General features: G+C 39.3%; 1 long non-coding RNA gene across 1 annotated transcript in view; it reads left to right on the forward strand.

Annotated features, from left to right (window-relative positions):
- LOC110340899 overlaps positions 1-18488 on the forward strand; it is a 73882-nt gene extending 55394 nt beyond the window's left edge. Inside the window, exon 5 of the long non-coding RNA XR_005874829.1 lies at positions 18430-18488. This is a non-coding gene — a long non-coding RNA (uncharacterized LOC110340899). The remainder of the gene's footprint in view (positions 1-18429) is intronic.
- Positions 18489-18770: the final 282 nt, after the last annotated feature.

The following is an 18770-nucleotide window of genomic DNA, read 5'->3' on the forward strand; positions in this document are numbered from 1 at the left end:
TGGTTAGGGAAAGGGATGTTTGACTAAAGTTATGGAAGGAATGAATCCCAAAGAAATCTGTAGGAGGAGAGATCAGCCCGAGCAAAGCCTGGCGGTCTTAAAACATAGTAACATCAGCATTGGTGGGAAGGAAGGAGCATGCACACGTGCGCATGCCTGTGCGTGTGTTCATGTGTGTGCCATGCGGGGAAGCAGATGAGGATGGAGAAGAACCTTGTGGTATACGGGACAGGGCAGTGCAGATGACTGGGGCTCTTGTTGGTCTTGACCGGAGATTTTCACGAGCTTTGAAACGTTGTTGTGGAGACGAGCAACGCGATCTGCCTTCATATCTCGAAGGACATTCTCCAGAGGAGCAAGCAATGCCATCAGACTAGCACAAGTTGTGCATCCTTATCTGAGGTACTTGGGACAACAGGCATTTAGATTTCAATTTTTCCTTTGGATTTTGAGATATTTATACATACATAGCAACCTATTTTGAGGATGGGATCTATGTCCACATTTGAAATTCATTTATGTTTCATATGTACCTTAAAGACAATTTTTACTACAAATTCTGTAAGAAGCCATTACAGAATTTTCCTTGTGATAGTTTGTTGACACTGGAAAAGTCCTGAATTTGGAGAATATTAGATTTTGGGTTCTGCAGATTGGGGAGACTCAATTCTCTAATGTTAATGATAAAATTTAGGATGTAATTTTTTTCCCTCTTAGAGACTGCCTGTTAGTTTCTTGCCATAGAAATCTTAATTTTCACAACTCTAATGACTTTACAATTATTCAGAGAATATTCTTGTTTTATATATATATACACACACACACAATGCAGTGTGTCCATTTAGTGTTGTACATATGTACACATGTTTAAAGCTACTAAAAACGACAAGTGTAAATGGAAATTTCTGTTCCACCTGGTCCCACAGCCGTTTAGTCCCAAATTAACATACAGAGGCTTAAACTAATTATAAACTGTTTGGCCAATGGCTTAGTCTTCTTATTGGCTAACTCTATCTTAATTATAACCCGCTTCTATTAGTTTACATATGTCTACATGGTTTTGGCTTACTGGGTGATGTCCAGGTCTCTTTCTGCCTTGGCAGCTACATGGGTCTCTCTCTCTCTCTCAACCCACTCTCTGCCTTCCTCTCCCCAGAATTCTCCTGGGCTGGTAACCCAGATTATACTTCCTGCCTGGCTACATCCTGCCTGTCCATTGGCTGAAACAGCTTTATTCATCAACAAATAAAGAGAAACATATATTCTCAGCATAGAGAAGGACATCCCCCACCAGACAAGGAACTGGGTAACCTTGTCATTATTCAGGTCTTTTTAGGCAGACATACAGTTGAGATTAGAGGGGAGCAGTATCCCTGTCATGCCTAGAAGGCTCTGCCTTGCATAGGTTGTTTCAATCTTTCTGCCTCCCCTTCCTTGATCTTTCCAGATCCTTTGAGGTAGGGATCGTTTTGTAGCTATACTAACTGTGGCGGGGAACACCATAGACACCCACTTTCTGTGTTTTGACAAGTTGTGAATCTCTGTAGTAACCTCCATCTGCTGCACAAAGAAACTTCTTTGATGAGGGGTGAGAGCAAAGTGTAACTCTGGGTATAAGGATAAGTGTTTGGAATACTCTTAGAAGCTATATTGATTTAGGGAAATAGCAGTGGTAGGTACTCCTCTAGGGTCTATTTTCTCTCCAGTAACATGTGGTTGACTAGGTTTACAGTACCAGGCATGAGCTCCCTCCTATTGAGCAGACTTTAATTAGAAAGTTATTGACTATCCCCAAGATAATAGTGTCACTAGTACACCATTGAGGATATCTTGCTGGGCCAGTCACAGTTGTGTTTTCAGACTTTACAACCAAGTAAGAAAATTGATTGTTTTTTCTCCCATGACAGTTTATATATAAACTATATATATAGCTATAGCGCCTTCTGATACAATTAGTCCTCAGGAAAAAGACTTTCAGGTGAATACCAGCTCAATTTCTGCAGATCCTAGTTCATCCATTTGCATGCAAATTTCATGATGTCCTGTTTTTAAACATTTAAGTAATGCTCCATTGTGTAAATGCACCATATCTTGCTTATCCTTTCTTCTTTTAAGGAGTATCTTGGTTGTTTCCACATTTTGGCTATTATGAATAAAGACAAAATGAACATGGTTTAGCAACTGTGGTAGAATGGAGTGCCTTTTGGGCATATGCTTTAAGTGTGGTATAGTAGGGTCCTGAGGTAGATGTATTCTCAATTTTCTGAGGAGCTACCATATTGATTACCATAGTGGCTGTACAGGTTTACAGCCCAGCAGTAATGGAGGAGTGTTTCCCTTAGGTCACATCCACTCCAACATGAGCTACAGCTTGTGTTTCCGATCTTAGCCATTCAGACAGGTGTAAGATGGCATCTCAGAGTCATTTTGATTTGCATTTTCCTGATGGCTAAAGATGTTGAACGTTTTAAGGGTTTCTGAGCCATTTGAGATTCCTCTATTCAGAATTGTCTTTTCTGATCTGTACTCTATTTTAAAATTAGTTTCTTTTTTGCTGTGTAATTTCTTAAGTTCTCTACATATTTTGCATATTAGTCCTCTATTAGATGTGGAGTTTGAAACAATATTTTTGCATTCTGTGGACTTACAATTTATCTGATTGATGGTGTCCTTTGCCTTACAGAAGCTTTTCAGTTTCATGAGGTTCTGTTTTTTATGTGTTGATCTTAGTGCCTAACTGTTAACAGAGTTCTGTTCAGAAGTTCTTTTCCTATGCCAAAGAGTTAATGGATATTCCCAAATTTCTCATCTATTAGGTCCAATGTCTCTGATTTTATGTTGAGGTTTTTGATGCTCTTGAATGAGAGTTTTTCTTTTTAGTACATGAAGCTTGTTTTACATGTCAATCCAAGTTCCCTCTCCCCCACTCCGCCCCATCCCCCACCCATCTCCTATCCCATTCCCTTTCTGCTCCCCAGGGAGGGTGAGGCCTTCTATGGTGGATCTCAAAAGTTTGTCATATCATTTGGAGCAGGGCCTAGACACTCCCTCCTGTGTCTAGGCTGAGAGAGTATCCCTCTATGTGAAGTGAACTCCCAAAATCCATTCATGTACTAGGGATAAGTATTGATCTACTACCAGAGGTCCCATAGATTAACCAGACCTCCAAAATGACATGCTCATTCAGGGGGTCTGGGTCTGTCCTATGCTGGTTTCCCAGCTATCAGACTGGAGTCCATGAGCTCCCCTTGTTCAGGTCAGCTGTTTTTGTGGGTTTCTCCAGCCTGGTCTTGACTCTTTGCTTATCACTCCCTCTCTGCAACCGGATTCCAGGAGTTCAGCTTAGTGTTTAGCTATGGGTGTCTGTTTCTGCATCCATCAGCTACTAGATGAAGGCTCTACAATGTCATATAAGGCAGTCATCAAGCTCACTATTGGAGAAGGGCATTTAAGGCAGCCTCTCCACTATTGCTTAGATTATTAGTTGGTGTCATACTTGTAGGCCTCTGAGCATTTCCCTAGTACCAGATCTCTCTTATACCTATAATGGCTCCCTCTATTAAGGTATTTCTTTTCGTGCTCTCCTCTGTTATTCCCCTGACTCAATCCTCCTACTACCTCATGTCCTCCTCTCCCCTGCTCTTCTCCCCTTCTCTTTCTCCTAGCCCCCTCTCCCTCCCCCCCCATGTTCCCAATTAGCTCAGGAGATTTTGTACCTTTCCCCTTTTCTGGGGGAACATGCATGTCTCTCTTAGGGTCCTCCTTGTTTCCTAGCTTCTCTGGCAGTGCAGATTGCAGGTTGGTAATCCTTTACTCTGTCTAAAATCCATATATGAGTGAGTACATACCATGTTTGTCTTTTTGTGACTGGGTTACCTCACTCAGGATGGTTTCTTTTTTTTTTTTTTTTTTTTTTTTTGGTTTTACGAGACAGGGTTTCTCTGTATTGTTTTGGAGGCTGTCGGTCCAGCCTGGCCTCGAACTCACAGAGATCCGCCTGCCTCTGCCTCCCGAGTGCTGGGATTAAAGGCGTGTGCCACCACCGCCCGGTGGATGGTTTCTTTTAGTGCCATCCACTTGCCTGCGAATTTCAAGATTCCACTTTTTTTCTGCTGAATCTTAATACTCCATGGTGTAAGTGTGTCATATTTTCTCCATCCACTCTTCAGTTGAGGGGCATCTAGGTTGCTTCTGGGTTCTGGCTATTACAAATAATGCTGCTCTGAACATAGTGGAACAGATGTCCTTGTTGTATGAACTTGCTTTTTTTGGGTATATGCCTAAGAGTGGAATTGCTGGATCTTGTGGTAGACTGTTTCCCATTTTCCTGAGGAATCTCCATACTGATTTCCAGAGTGGGTGTACGAGTTGGCACTCCCACCAGCAGTGGAGGAGTGTTCTCCTCTCCACATCCTCTCCAGCATAAATTGTCTTCAGTGTTTTTTGATTTTAGCCATTCTGACAAGAGTAAGATGGTATCTCAGAGTTGTTTTGATTTGCATTTCCCTGATGGCTAAGGATGTTGAGCACTTTCTCAAGTGTCTCTCAGCCATTTTAGACTCCTCTATTGAGAATTCTCTATTTAGTTCTGTAGCCCACCTTTTAATTTCATCTTTTGGTGTTTTGGAGACTTGCTTCTTGAGTTCGCTGTAAATTTTGGAGATCAGCCCTCTGTCAGATATGGGGTTATTTAATATAATTTCCCATTCTGTGGACTGTCTTTTTGTCTTGTTGACTATGTCCTTTGCCTTATAGAAGCTTCTTAGTTTCAGGAGGTCCCATTTATTAATTGTCAATCTCAGTGTTTGTGCTACTGGTGTTATGCTCAGGAAGCAGTCTCCTGTACCAATTCATTGAAGAGTATCTCCCATTTCCTCTTCTAAGAGTTTCAGTGTTGTTGGATTTATGTTGAGGTCTTTGATCCATTTGGACTTAAGTTTTGTGCAAGGCAATAGACATGGATCTATCTGTAGTCTTCTGCATGCCAATACCCAGTTATGCCAGCACCATTTGTTGAAGATGCTTTCTTTTTTTCCGTATAATTTTAGCTTCTTTGTCAAAAAGGTTTGCGGATTAAAATCAGGGTTTTCAATTTGATTCCATTGGTCTACCTGTCTATTGTTGTGCCAATACCAAGCTGTTTTCAGGACTATAGCTCTGTAAAAGAGCTTGAAGTCAGGTATGGTGATGCCTCCTGAAATTCCTTTATTGTATAGGGTTGTTTGGGCTGTCCTGGGTCTTTTGTTTTTCCATATAAAGTTGATTATTGTTCTTTCAAGGTCTGTGAAAAATTGTGCCAGAATTTTGATAGGGATTGCATTGAATCTGTAGACTGCTTTTGGCAAGATTGACATTTTTATTATGTTGAGCCTACCAATCCAAGAGCATGGGAGATCTTTCCATTTTCTGGTATCCTCTTTGATTTCTTTCTTTAAAGACTCAAAGTTCTTGATATACAGGTTTTTCACTTCCTTGGTTAACATTATCCCCAGATATTTGATGCTGTTTATGGCTATTGTAAAGGGTGAGGTTTCTCTGATTTCTTTCTCAGTCAACTCATCGTCTGTATATAGTAGGGCCACTGATTTTTTTTTTTGAGTTTACCTTGTATCCTGCCACTTTGCTGAAGGTGTTTATCAGTTCTAGATTTTTAGATACTAGGATAAATATGCCAGCTTGTTTCTTGGGTCCATTTGATTGGAAAATTTTATCTGAACTCTGAGGTAATGTCTGTCTTTGAAGTTGAGGTGTGTTTCTTGTATGCAGCAGAAGGATGGATTCTGTCTTTGTATCCATTTTGTTAGCCTGTGTCTTTTAATAGGCAAGTTAAGACCATTAATATTGGAGGATATTAATGACTATTGATTGTTCATTCTTGTTTGTTTTGGATTTGTTAGTGGTGTTGGTATTGTGTGTGGATTTCCACCCCTATCTTTTTTTTTTGGCTGTTAGTAATGTGGGATTATCTATTGCCTATGTTTTTGTGGGTGTAGTTAACTTCCTTGGGTTGGAGTTTTCCTTCTAGAACTTTTTGTAGGGCTGAATTAGTGGATATTTATTCTTTAAATCTGGTTTTGTCCTGGAATATCTTGTTTTCTCCATCTATAGTGATTGAAAGCTTTGTTGTGTATAGTAGTCTGAGCTGCCATCTATGGTCTCTTAATGTTGGTAGAATGTCTATCTATGACCTTCTGGTTTTCAGAATTTCCATTGAGAAGTCAGGTGTAATTTTGATAGGTTTGCCTTTATATGTCACTTGGCCTTTTCCTTTGCTGCTGTTAGTATTCTTTCTGTATTCTGTATGCTTGATGTTTTGATTATTATATGGCAAGGGGACTTTTTTTGTGGTCCACTCTATTTCTTGTTCTGTAGGCTTCTTGTACTTTCATTGGCATGTCTTTATTTAGGTTGGAAAAGTTTTCTTCTGTGATTTTGCTGAATATGTTTCCTGCACCTTTGACGTGGGTTTCTTCAACTTCTTCTATACTTGTTGGTCTTAGGTTTAGTCTTTTCATGGTGTTCCATATTTCCTGGACATTTTTTTGTTAGGAATTCAAGATTTTCTTTGGTCGATGAATCTATATCTCCTAGGGTATCTTCAATGCCTGAGATTCTCTCTTTCATTTCTTATATTCTGGTTATACTTGCATCTGTAGTTCCTGATCATTTACCCAGTGCAAGGAGCATTCTTCCACCAGCCTGGTCCTTGAGGTGTGTCAGTGCCAAATGAACACGCAGGACACTATATTAATCATGAAGCTGTTGGCTGTTTTCTACAGTTTCTCTAACTCTGACTTAACCTGTAATTACTAATCTATATATTTTTAAAAGGTCTTATCTGACTGAGGATGCCAGCCTCATGCATCCTCTCTGCCTGGGATCACATGGTGACCCTCTATGCTTGATTACATTTCCCAGAATCCTCCTCAACTCCTAGTCCCACCTATCTTGCTTCCCTATTGGCCAACAGTGTTTTATTTATCAGCAATAAGACAAACATATACACAGAAGGACTTCCCCCATCAACCCAGCTTTTCTATTTCCAACATTTCCTCAGTTTGTGTTTTCTTTATTGTCTCTATTTTAGTTTTCAGGTCTTGAACTGGTTCCTTCATCTGTTTAATTGTTCTTGACTTTATTTAAGAGATTTGTTGATTTCTTGTATTTTTTTTTGGTTTGTTTTTACTTCCATTTATTTAAGGGATTTTCTCATATCCTCTTTGAGGGCCTCTATCATTTCATGAAGTTGCTTTTTAAATTTTTTTATTTACATTATAAACAAGTTTGCTTCACATGTCAATCTCAGATCCCTCTCACTCCCCTCCTCCCCTGTCTTCCTACCAGGCCACCTCCCAGCCCCCCTTCTGTATCCCCACTCCGATTCCTAGGGAGGGTGAGGCACTCCATGGGGGACATCCAGAGTCTGTTATTTCATCCAGGGCAGGGCTTAGGCCCTCCCCCCAAGAGTCCAGGCTGAGAGAGCATGCCTCATTGTGGGATGGGCAGCCAAAGTCCATTTGTATGCCAGGGATAAATACTACTCATGGCTCCTCACTGACATCCACATTCAGGGGGTCTGGATCAGTCCCATGCTGTCCTCCCAGTCATATGAAATTACTTTTAAGGTCATTCTCTTCTGCTTCATCTGCATTGGGATGTTCATGCCTTGTAGGTGTAAGTCCTTAGACTCTGGTGGTATCATATTGGTTTTTCTGTTGTTGAATGTGTGTTTGGTTTTTTTTTTTTTGTTCGAGACAGGGTTTCTCTGTATTGTTTTGGAGGCTATCGGTCCAGCCCGGCCTCGAACTCACAGAGATCTGCCTGCCTCTGCCTCCCGAGTGCTGGGATTAAAGGCGCACGCCACCACCGCCTGGCGAATGTGTTTTTATATTGTCTTCTTCTCATATCTTCTTCTGGCGGGTTCAGGTAGAGTTTCTTACTCTCCTGGTGGGTACGGATCCAAGGTTCCCTTCTGGTGACTGCAAGCAGGTCCAATACTCAGATGGCTCTCCTCTTCCCATTGATGGAGGCGGGGCTAGTACTAGGATATTGGCAGACTCTAGATGGGCTGTTCTACTGGGACAGGTTCCCCTGTGTGCAGGCCCCAGTCATCAGGAGGCTCTGAGCAGGGCACCAGAAGGCGGGCTGTAAACAGGCCCAAGCTTATCTCCTCCCAGCCAGCGTGCTGGCAGTCACTGGGTGGGTTGGACTGCTGGCATGGGTGCACAGTCTTCAGCTTCAGGAGCCTCTGAGCCTTGGATGTGAGTTTTGTTGAGGTCAATAAATATGGATCTATTTGTTCTCTTCTCCATGCAGTCATCCAGTTTGCCCACCACCATTTGTTGAATACTTTCTTTTTCCCAGTGTGTATTTCTGGCTTCTTTATCAAAAATCAGGTGTCCCCCACAGCTGGGAACCGAATTGAACTTCTGGAACCCAGTTGCAAAGAAGAGTGATGACCAAACGAATCAAGATTGGGCTGGCAAACCCACAGAGGCAGCTGATCTAAACAAGTGGGAACACATGGACCCCAGACTGATGACTGAGGGGCCAGCATGGGACTGATCCAGACACCCTCCCACCAAACCTGGGTGACAGAGTGGAGGCCTTGGCAATCTGTGGGATCTGGGAGAGTGGAACAGTATTTATTCCTGGCATACAGAAGGACACTGGGAACCCATGACATGTGGAGGGATGCTCTCTCAGCCTGGACACATGAGGAAGAACCTGGCCCTTCCCAGGATGGTTTGACAGATCCTGAAAATCCCTCATGGAGGCCCTTGCCCTTCCTGGGGAGTGGAGTAGGGTTGGGAGGATTGGGGAGTGGGGAGGAGGGGAGGGAGAGGGAACTGAAAGTGACAAGCGTAAAAAGTTAAATAAAAATATATGGAAAAAAACAGGTGTCCTAATGGGTATGAATTTATCTCTATGTCTTCAATTCTATTTCATTGATTAACATGTCTATATTTGTGCCAACAGCATGTGATTTTTATTACTATATTTCTTTAGTACAGCTTGAAATCTGGAATGGTGAAACATCCAGAAATTCTTTTATTGTTCTCGATTTTTGAGCTATCCTGGGTCTTTTGTTTTTATATATGAAGTTGAGAATTGTCATTTCAAGCTCTGTAAAGAATTGTGTTGGGATTTTGATGGGGATTACTTTGAATCTGTAGATTGCTATTAGCAATATTGCCATTTTTACTAAGTTAATCATGCAGATCCATGTACATGGGAGATATTTCCATCTTCTGATATCGTCAATTTCTTTCTTCAAAGACTTGACATTTTTATCATACAAGTCTTTTACTTGTTTGGTCAGAGTTACCCCAAGGTATTTGACATTATTTGAGGCTATTGTGAAAGGTGTTGCTTCCCTGATTTCTTTTCGGTCAGTTTGTCACTTGTATAGAAGAGGGCTACCGATTATTTTGAGTAAATCTTACAACCAGCACATTACTGAAAGTGTTTATGTGCTGTAGGAGTTTCCTGATGGAAACTTTATAATAATTTCAATATACTATCATATTATCTGCAAATAATGAAGCTTTGACTTCTTCCTTTCCAATTTTAATTGCCTTAATCTCTTTCAGTTGTCTTATTGCTCTATTTAGAACTTCAAGTACTATACTGAATAGATATGGAGAGAGTTGACAGCCTTTTCTTGCTCCTGATTTTAGTGGAATTGCTTAGAGTTTCTCTCTATTTAATTTGATGCTTGCTATAAGCTCGCTGTACATTGCCTTTGTTGTGATTCTTGTATCCCTTTTCTCTCTAAGACTTTTATCATGAAGGATTGTTCAATTTTGTCAAAGGCTTTTTTGGCATCTAATGAGATGACCATGTGTTTTTTTTCTTTCAGTTTGTTTAGGTCTCATGCTACTGTGGTCTCATAAAATGAATTTGACACTCTTACTTATGTGAAAAAAATGAGGGATATTGGTCTTAACTGTTCTTTGAAAGTCTGGTAGAATTCTGCACTAAAACCATCTGGCTCTAGATTTTTTTTGAGGTGGTGGACTTTTGATGACTGATTCTATTTCACTAGGGGTTATAGGTCTATTTATATTGTTTATCTGATCTTGATTTAACTTTAATAAGTGGTGTGTATCAAGAAAATTATCTGGTTCTTTTAGATTTTCCAATTTGGTGGAGTACAGTTTTTTAAAGTATGTCCTTGTGAATCTTTGGATTTCCTTGGTGTTTGTTATTATGTGTCCCCTTTTCATTTCTGACTTTGTTAATTTGAATATTCTCCTTCAGTCTTTTATTTGATTTGGATAAGGTTTAGTCTCTCCTGTTTATTTTCTTGAAGAACCAGCTCTGTTTCATTGACTCTTTGTTTTGTTTTCTGTTTTACTTTATTGATCTCTGCTCTCAGTTTAATTCTTGCTATATACTACTCTTGAGTGTGTTCATTTCGTTCCAGAACAGTGGTTCTCAACATGTGGGTTTGTGACCCATTTGGGGATCAAATGACCCTTTCATAGGGGTCCTTCCTGAGGGCCATCATATCAAAACACAATGTTGTTATGGACACTCATATATCCTGAATATCAGATATTTATATCAGGATTCATAACAGTAGCAAAATTGCAGTTATGAAATAGCAATGAAAATAATTTTATGGTTGAGAGGTTAACAGCATTAGAAAATTAGAGAACCACTTTTCTAGAGCTTTCAGATGTGACATTAAGTTTCTAGTATGAGATCTTTCTATTTTTCTTTAAAAATGTAAGTACTTAGTACTACAAACTTTCCTCTTAGAACTGCTTGAATTGTGTCACAAAAGTTTGGATATGCTGTGTGTTCATTCACTTCTGGAATATTAACTTCTAGAAGATCTTTAGTTTCTTATTTCTGTCTTGACCCATTTTTCATTCAGTAGAGAGCTGTTCAGTTTTCATGAATTTGCAAGCTTTCTGTTGTCATTGATATCCAGTTTTAATTCATGATGGAATAATACAATACAGGGAGTTATTTCAATTTTTGTTGTACTTGTTGAGACTTGCTTTATAGCTGAGTATGTGGTCAGTTTTGGAGAAAGCTCCATGAGTACAGGTATATTCTTTTGTGTTTGACTTAAATATTCTGTAGCTATGGTAAATCCATTTGGTCATAACATCTGTGAGGTCCAGCATTTCTCTGTTTTGTTTTTGTCTGGATACCTGTCCATTGGTGAGAGTGGAGTACTGAAGTCTCCCACCATCAGTGTATGAGAATCTACATGTAAATTAAGCTACAGTCATGTTTCTTTTACAAATTTTCGTGTCTTTGTGTTTGGGGGTGAAGATATTAAGAATTGAAATGTCTTCTTGATGGATTTTTCCTTTGATGAATATGTAGTATCCTTCCCAATCTCTTTTGATTAGTTTTGGTTTGAAGTCTATTGTGTTAGGTATTAAAATTGCTTCACCAGCTTGCTTTTTAGGTTCATTTCCTTGGTACATGTATTTCCAACCCTTTGCCCTAAGGTAATGTCTATCCTTGACATTGAGGTGTGTTTCCTGGATGCAGCAGGAATGATCCTGTGTTTACATTCATTTTGTTAGTCTGTGTCTTTTTATTAGGGAAGTGAGACCACTGATATTGAGAGTTATTAATGACCAATGATTCCTCTGATTTTGTTGTTGTTGGTGGTGCTGCTGCTGTTACTGCTGGGTGGTGTGTGTGTGAGAAATATATATATATATATCATCTCTTCTTTAGGTTTTGCTGGTGTGAGATTATTTTTTCTGTTTTCATGGGTATCGGTGACCTGCTTCAGTTGGAGTTTTCATTCTAATACCTTCTATAGGCGGGATGTATTGACAAATGTTATTTAGATTAGACTTTATCATGGATTATCTTATTTTCTCCACCTACACTGACTGAAAGTTTTGCTGGGTATAGTAGTCTGGGCTGGCATCTGTGGTCTCTTGTAGTCTGCTGCATATCTACCCAGGCCCTTCTGGCTTTTAGAATATCCATTGAGAAATCAGGTGCAATTCTAATAGATCTGCTTTTGTATGTTAGTTGGTAATTTTTCCTTGCATCTTTTAATTCTCTTTCTTTCTTCTGCATGTTTAGTGTTTTGATTTTACCTACCAAAAGGACTTTCTTTTCTGGTACAATCTATTTGGTGTTTGTAAGCATCTTGTACCTTTATAGGTATGCCCTTCTTTAGTTTAGGAAATTTTCTTCTATGATTTTGTTGAAAATATTTTCTGGGCCTTTGAGCTGGGACTGTTTCTGTTCCTCTATTTCTGTCACTCTTAGGTTTTGTCTTTTCATACTGTCCCAGATTTCCTAGATGTTTTATGTCTGTAATTTTTTTTAGATTTAACATTTTCTTTCACTGATATATTCATTCCTTCCATTGTATCTTTAATACCTGAGATTTTCTCTTCCATTTTTTATATTCTGTTGTTGAAACTTGCTTCTATAGTTCCTATTTGAATTCTTAAATTTTTATCTCCAGACTTCACTCAGCTTCTGTTTTCTTTATTGCTTCTATTTCCAATTTTGGGTCTTGAACAGTTTTATTAGTTTTCATCAATTGTTTCTGTGTATTTTCTTGGCTTTCTTCAAGGGATTTATTCATTTCCTCAAATTGTTTGTGTCTTACTGTGTTTGTATAAGAGATTTGTTCATTTCCTTTTTAAGGACCTCTATCATCTTCATACAGTTGATTTTAAGGTCATTTTCTTGTGCTTCAGCTATGTTGACATATTCAGGGCCACTATTGTAAGATATCTGGGCTCTAGTGGAAATATATTGCCCTGGCTTTCATTTGTTGTGTTATTACACTGGTATCTAGGCATCAGGCTTTGGGATGTTTATAGGTCTAGGTGCTGATTTCTAGGTTTGTCTTTGTTGGGTGGGTGTTTTGTTCCTTGATTCCTGTTTCCTCTCTGAATTTTCTGAGAGTGTGATGGCTATGTCCTGCCTGTTTTCCTGACCTGCTCAGCTGGTGTGTTCACAGGGAATGCCTACTGTTGTTGGAGGCTGGGATGCAGAAACAGGGGAGATAGGTTAGGAGGGGATGGTCTGTGGGACCCACTGGGAATGGGGGATAGGAGGGTATAGCTAGTGATCTGTTGCAGGACTAGTGAGGAGACCAAGGGATTTGGTCTAGGGGAACAGAGGGAGGAGAAGTTCTATGGGTAGCCTCTCTGGGTTTCTGGGAGGCATGGACTGTGCTGTGTGATCTTTCCAGCCAGATACGTTTCTTTTTTATAGATAGTTTATGTTTTGCAAAATTTTTCTTTCAGTTTGGGGCTTGCTTTTCATTTTTGTTATGGTGTCTTCTGCAGAATTACATTTTAATTTTTTTCATCTAGGCTCACAAAAAAATATGATAGAATTCTATTTCATTTACGTTTTCTGAGTATAAGCCTTCATTTAATTGAGTTTTTTTTTTTTTTGGTTTTGAGAATTCCATGTATGAGCACTATGCTTACATTATTTCCACCTCCCTCTTTGTCCTCTGTTCTCCCATTGGTTCTTAAATTCATGACCTCTTCTTTTAAAACTATTATTGTTAAATCATACACATGCCTGCACACAAAATACATGCATAAACACACATACACACATGAAATGTATTTAAATGTAAAACCTACTGAGTCTGTGCTGCTTATATATACACTTGTGTTTAGAGTTGATCACTTGGGATTGGATAGCCTACCAGGGGGATTGTCCTGGGATAAAACTGATTCTCCCTTTCTCAGTTGGCATGGATTGCCTGTAGTTCTTCATCTAGGCGTGGAAGCTTATGAAAACATCCCCATCCATGTTGACATGCCCACTGGTGTTGTCATTATACGGGTCTTATTTAGGCAACCATATTGTTGACATTTCCTGGATGTAGCTTCTCTGTCATGTGTAGGAGTCACTAGCTACCTAGCAGCACGTTTTGGGCCTCTGGCTCTTAAAATATCTCTGCTTCCTCTTCTATGATTTTGATTAAGTCCTACTTATTATTTAGTCGCATAGTTTGTGTTATGTTTTTATAATATTTAAGAAACCTTTGCCAAACCCAAGGTCATGAAGTCTTTTTTTTTTCTATTTCAGAATGTTTATAATTTTAATCCTTCTATTTAGGTCTGTGGAGTCATTTTAAGTTTTATTTTACAAATGATTTCTTCATTAAAAAATTTAAAAGACCCACATAACTGTAAAGACATACCATACTCACATGCAGAACCTCAACATTATTGGCGAATTGGCCACTAATTAACTTAGAAACACAACACAATCTCAATTGATTCCCACAGCTCATTTGTGTACAAATTTACAAGATGATTTTAAAGTTTATATGGGACTGCAAAATGCATAAAAATAGAAAAAGAATCAGTTTAGATGATTTGCAATACCTGATTCAAGACTTAGTATAAAGTTATCACTATCCAAAGAGTGAAGAACAGGTAAATAGATAAACAAATTATGGAAGAAAATATAAGATCCAGGAATCTGCCCTCACATTTCATCAATTAGTATTTGGCAAATGTGCCAAAGCTGTTTAGTTGGGTAAAGGATAATTTTATCTTTTCTATAAATGGTGCTGGAACAATGAGATATTTATATTCAATCAAATAAGCCCTGGGGATGTGGACATTTTAATGAATATTATCTAATGAAATATCATGATTTGAAAAGGATTCTGAAATAACAAGTGATTAGACATGATATTTCAATTTAAAACTGTGACAAATGCCTCTCCAGTCATGTGAGGAAATCCATAGAATGAACATTTGCCCAGAGGCCAGCACTGAACACTGAACACACAGCTCACTCATGCCTGTCTTCTGTAAAAATGTGTGAAGAGCCCGGCATCAGGTCAATGTTAGGCAAACAAACAGGACAATCAGATACATGATTTTCCATCTACCTGCCTGGACAAACCAACTAAAATATAAAGTTCAATACTGGTTTGTTTTCAAACATGTAACAAGCCAGTGAAGGAAACGCTTCATGTCACTTTATTATCGTCTTCTGGGTCACAGTGGGACCCACAGGAGGGAATGCCACAGAACTTAGATACAGTGAAAGATCTACCAGCTGAGGGGGTTCATTTGCCTATGTCTTTTATTATTTCAGTTATTTAAGACTCCATTGTCTAGCTGTTATCTCCGTAGTAAAATAACAGGAACATTTCATTCTCTTTTGCTCACTGTGGATTTATTAGAGGCTTGCTACTTTCCACACCAGTAGATGGCATTCTTATTCTTGTTTTTATTTTATAGTCTTAGGTTCAGGATAAATTTAATGCCCTTCTAGTTCCTTTAGTCCAAGTTCAAGATGACCAGTTTCTGATCCATTGAAGACTAAACACAAATACAAAACTTGGTGAACTGAGTCCTTTTTTTTTTATAGGTTGATTCCTGATTTTTATTTACTTATTTTTTTTTAATTTTGTTGGTTGGTATCCAGCTGAGTAGGGCAGAGTTTTTGCCCCATGAGAAGACTTAAACGTGGTCATGCAAAGTATCCACACCTCTCCAGAGTCACACAGCTTTTAATTGGCTTTCTGTCACTTCTGGGCGTGGTTCAGGACCTCCTGAAGTCTGGGCTCTTGTTTCTTTTCGCAGGATGGCTTCTGGGCATTAAAAGAGACCCCGTGACACCGCAGTGGTTTCTTGGGCGTGTAAGCTGGCCACTTTGGAGATGCCCCTGATTCAAATGGCTGTGGTGATCCATTTTTTTTATAACGCTGTCAGGGATTCCTGCCCTAGGGCTGTAGGTACATCTCAGCCACAGCATGTGATCCTGTCACATCCTACCTCCTTTTGACTGCAGCAGGCTTTCTTGGGCTGCTAGGCCCTAAATCATGACACGGAGGTTTATTATTAATTCTGAATGCTCCGCTTTATCTTATGATTGTCCCATTAGCTCTTATAACTTAATTTAACCTGTTTCTCTTTATCTTGGGGCTTTTTACCTTTCTTTCATTCTGTGTGCCCCACTTTCCTGCTTCCTCTGTGTTTGTTTGCCTGCCTGGCTGGCTGACCCCCCCTTTTCTCTTTGCCGACCAGCCCCGCCTATCCCTCCTCTGCCTAGCTCTTGGCCATTCAGCTTTTTATTAGACCAATCAGGTGCTTTAGACAGGCAAGGTGAAACAGAAACACATCTTTACATAGTTAAACAAATAAAACACGCCTTTGCCTAGTAAAACAAATAATTCCACAACATTTGACTATCCATCCTGTAGGTCCTGACTCAGGGGCACCTTCACTTTAAACAGGGAAAATTCCAGAAAACCTTCTGGTTTGCTACCCTTGGTGCCATCCAGTTCCTCTATCAGGAATACCTGTATATGTCTAGCTTTTGTCATGTGATCTGTGTGTAGCATAAATAATCTTAGGACCACCATTTTTTGCTTGCTGCCTGTATGAGCCACACTGCCATGTCTATTCTGCTGGTATTATGGTGTTCTGGGTGAGACATGAGACAAAGCAGCATCTTCCTGGGGTTCCAAGTGAGGGATGTGCTCCAAAGTCCCTGTGTTTGCCTTAGCCTTCCATCTAGTGGGGCTTAAGTGTGCCTAAATGAAGTGATGCTTGTGCTTTCTGACCCAAAGGCATAGAAGGTAGAGCTTTCATTAAAACTGCAGCCATCTCAGATTCTTAGCCAAAGAAGCCATTCAGTTTTAATTCACAATTCCTTTAAAAATCCAAGGGGTGGAGTCACAGAAATGGCTCAAGGGTTAAGAGCACTGGTTATTCTTCTAGAGCATCTGGGTTCAATTTCCAGCACCCATATGGCAGTTCACAACTGTCTCTAACTCCAGTTGCAGACCTGACCCCCTCACACAGGCGTACACGTAAGCAAAACATTAATGCACTTAAAAATTATAACAGGTCATTTAAAAAAAGAATTCAAGGAACAGGTCCCTTGTGAAGCAACCTTGTTTCTAATTTAAATAAAAAAAGAATTCAAGGGGTTCTCAACCTATGGGTTATGATTCCTTTGGAGGTTATATATCAGGTATCAACACATATAAGATATTTACAATATTTTTCATAATAGTAGCAAAATTATAGTTACCAAGTGGCAACAAGAATATTTTATGGCCGGGAGTCACCACAACATGAGGAACTGTATTAAAGGGTTGTAGTATTAGGAAGGTTGTGTCCACTGGGCTATAGTTTTTCTTGACTTCCTAGTTGTTATTGGACTTTGTTTATTGCATTTTTTAAACATCAATATTTTCATTGCAAAGTCTCCAAATGCTAACTTGGAACAATTCATCTTGCCTGAAACCAGATAATCAGATAAATCAAACATGTAAAACAGAGTTGGAAACAGTTTAGCCTTCTTCTGTTGATGTAGCAAATCTCATTTAAGGGAAAGGAAATTTGTTTCTTCTATGCAAAAATGAGAAAAAAATCTGTGTCATGAGAAAAATTGTATGCTCTATTCCTGTCCATTTGAGCACTTCTGATCTACCTAAATGCTATCCCTTCTAAGTCAAGAAAAGAACAGTTGGAGTAGTGGTGGGTCTGTGGATGATAAAATCTATGTGTGTATTAGGGAGAGCATGCATATGTAGCAATTGACTTAACAAGGTGTGTAGCCCCATGCACATTTATGTCTGAGATTCAAATCAAGCCCTTAACAGGCAAGGTTCTTTAATATAAATGAGAAATAGGCTTTAGCCTGCCATAATGACCTGCAGCCTCTCAGACATGACTCTCCACAGACCGATCACTCCACAGAAAGGTTGGCCAGCACACTGAAGCCATTATCTTTTATTTATGCAGATCAGGTTGTGACAATCCTTGGAACTCTTTGTTTTATCTCTCTCTTTTTAAAAGCCTCCTGATATGGTGCTTTCTTTCTCTTTCTGCATGGTGACTCCCCACACAAGCATTTTCATGACTTTCAAGTCATTGGATGAAAATATTAGAGTATAATTTGGTTAGCATGTATTACTCCACGAAGAAAACTGTTTTAATTTTGGAGGCTTCCAGATAAAGCAAGCAGAGAAAATTTTAGTTTTAGTTTTTTTTTTAACCACACAGGGATCTATGTACTGTGCCAACACACTAACCAGCACCAAATCCCAATAGTTTACACTTTCATTATTTAACATGCCCGCTAGAGTTCTGGATGTGGCTCAGAAAAAAAAAATTAAATAAATTTCTTACAGATGGCCTTAATTTCAATGGATTTGCCTCTAAAAGTCTTAGCTTTCTTCCTTTTAGGGTTCCCATTAGTCAATATTAGCTACATATTCATGAGCGAGAATTAAAATAGCACACTTTAAAAAAACTGTGGTGATTTTTTCCTTATGAGTGTATTTCCAGTGATCTTTCCTCTGGGGAGGGGTGGCATTCAACAGTAGGAGTTGAAAGAAACAGAAGAATATTGTTTTTGAACAGGGCACTTTGGTTTCCATTGCATATTATTACTTTTGTTTTTTTTCCTCTCTTATTTTTTTCCTAGCTTTCATCCAAGCCAAGTCACGAGCAAGAAGCCCACTGAGAAATCAGGCAGGAACCAGGGTAAGACGACTTTTCCCAGCTGACTCAGGGTACTGCCGAATTCAGCTGACATCCTTGGGTTCTTATTCATGCATTTAATCCACGAGTATTTCATTGAATGCTAATTAGGCTTCAGCTACCGCACTAGACATTGTAGCAGCTAGAAGAATCAAATACTATTCTTGTCTTTATTCATCCATGTGATAAATACCTGATATGTGTTTGCATTGGCAAAAACATATTAGACCAGCAGTCCCGGTAGCTTTTCTGGTATGGGAGTCAATTTGAGTAAGGGGTGGTGAA

This window comes from Mesocricetus auratus, unplaced genomic scaffold (genome assembly GCF_017639785.1).
Source record: "Mesocricetus auratus isolate SY011 unplaced genomic scaffold, BCM_Maur_2.0 Super-Scaffold_2245, whole genome shotgun sequence".
Classification (NCBI taxonomy): Eukaryota; Metazoa; Chordata; class Mammalia; order Rodentia; family Cricetidae; genus Mesocricetus; species Mesocricetus auratus.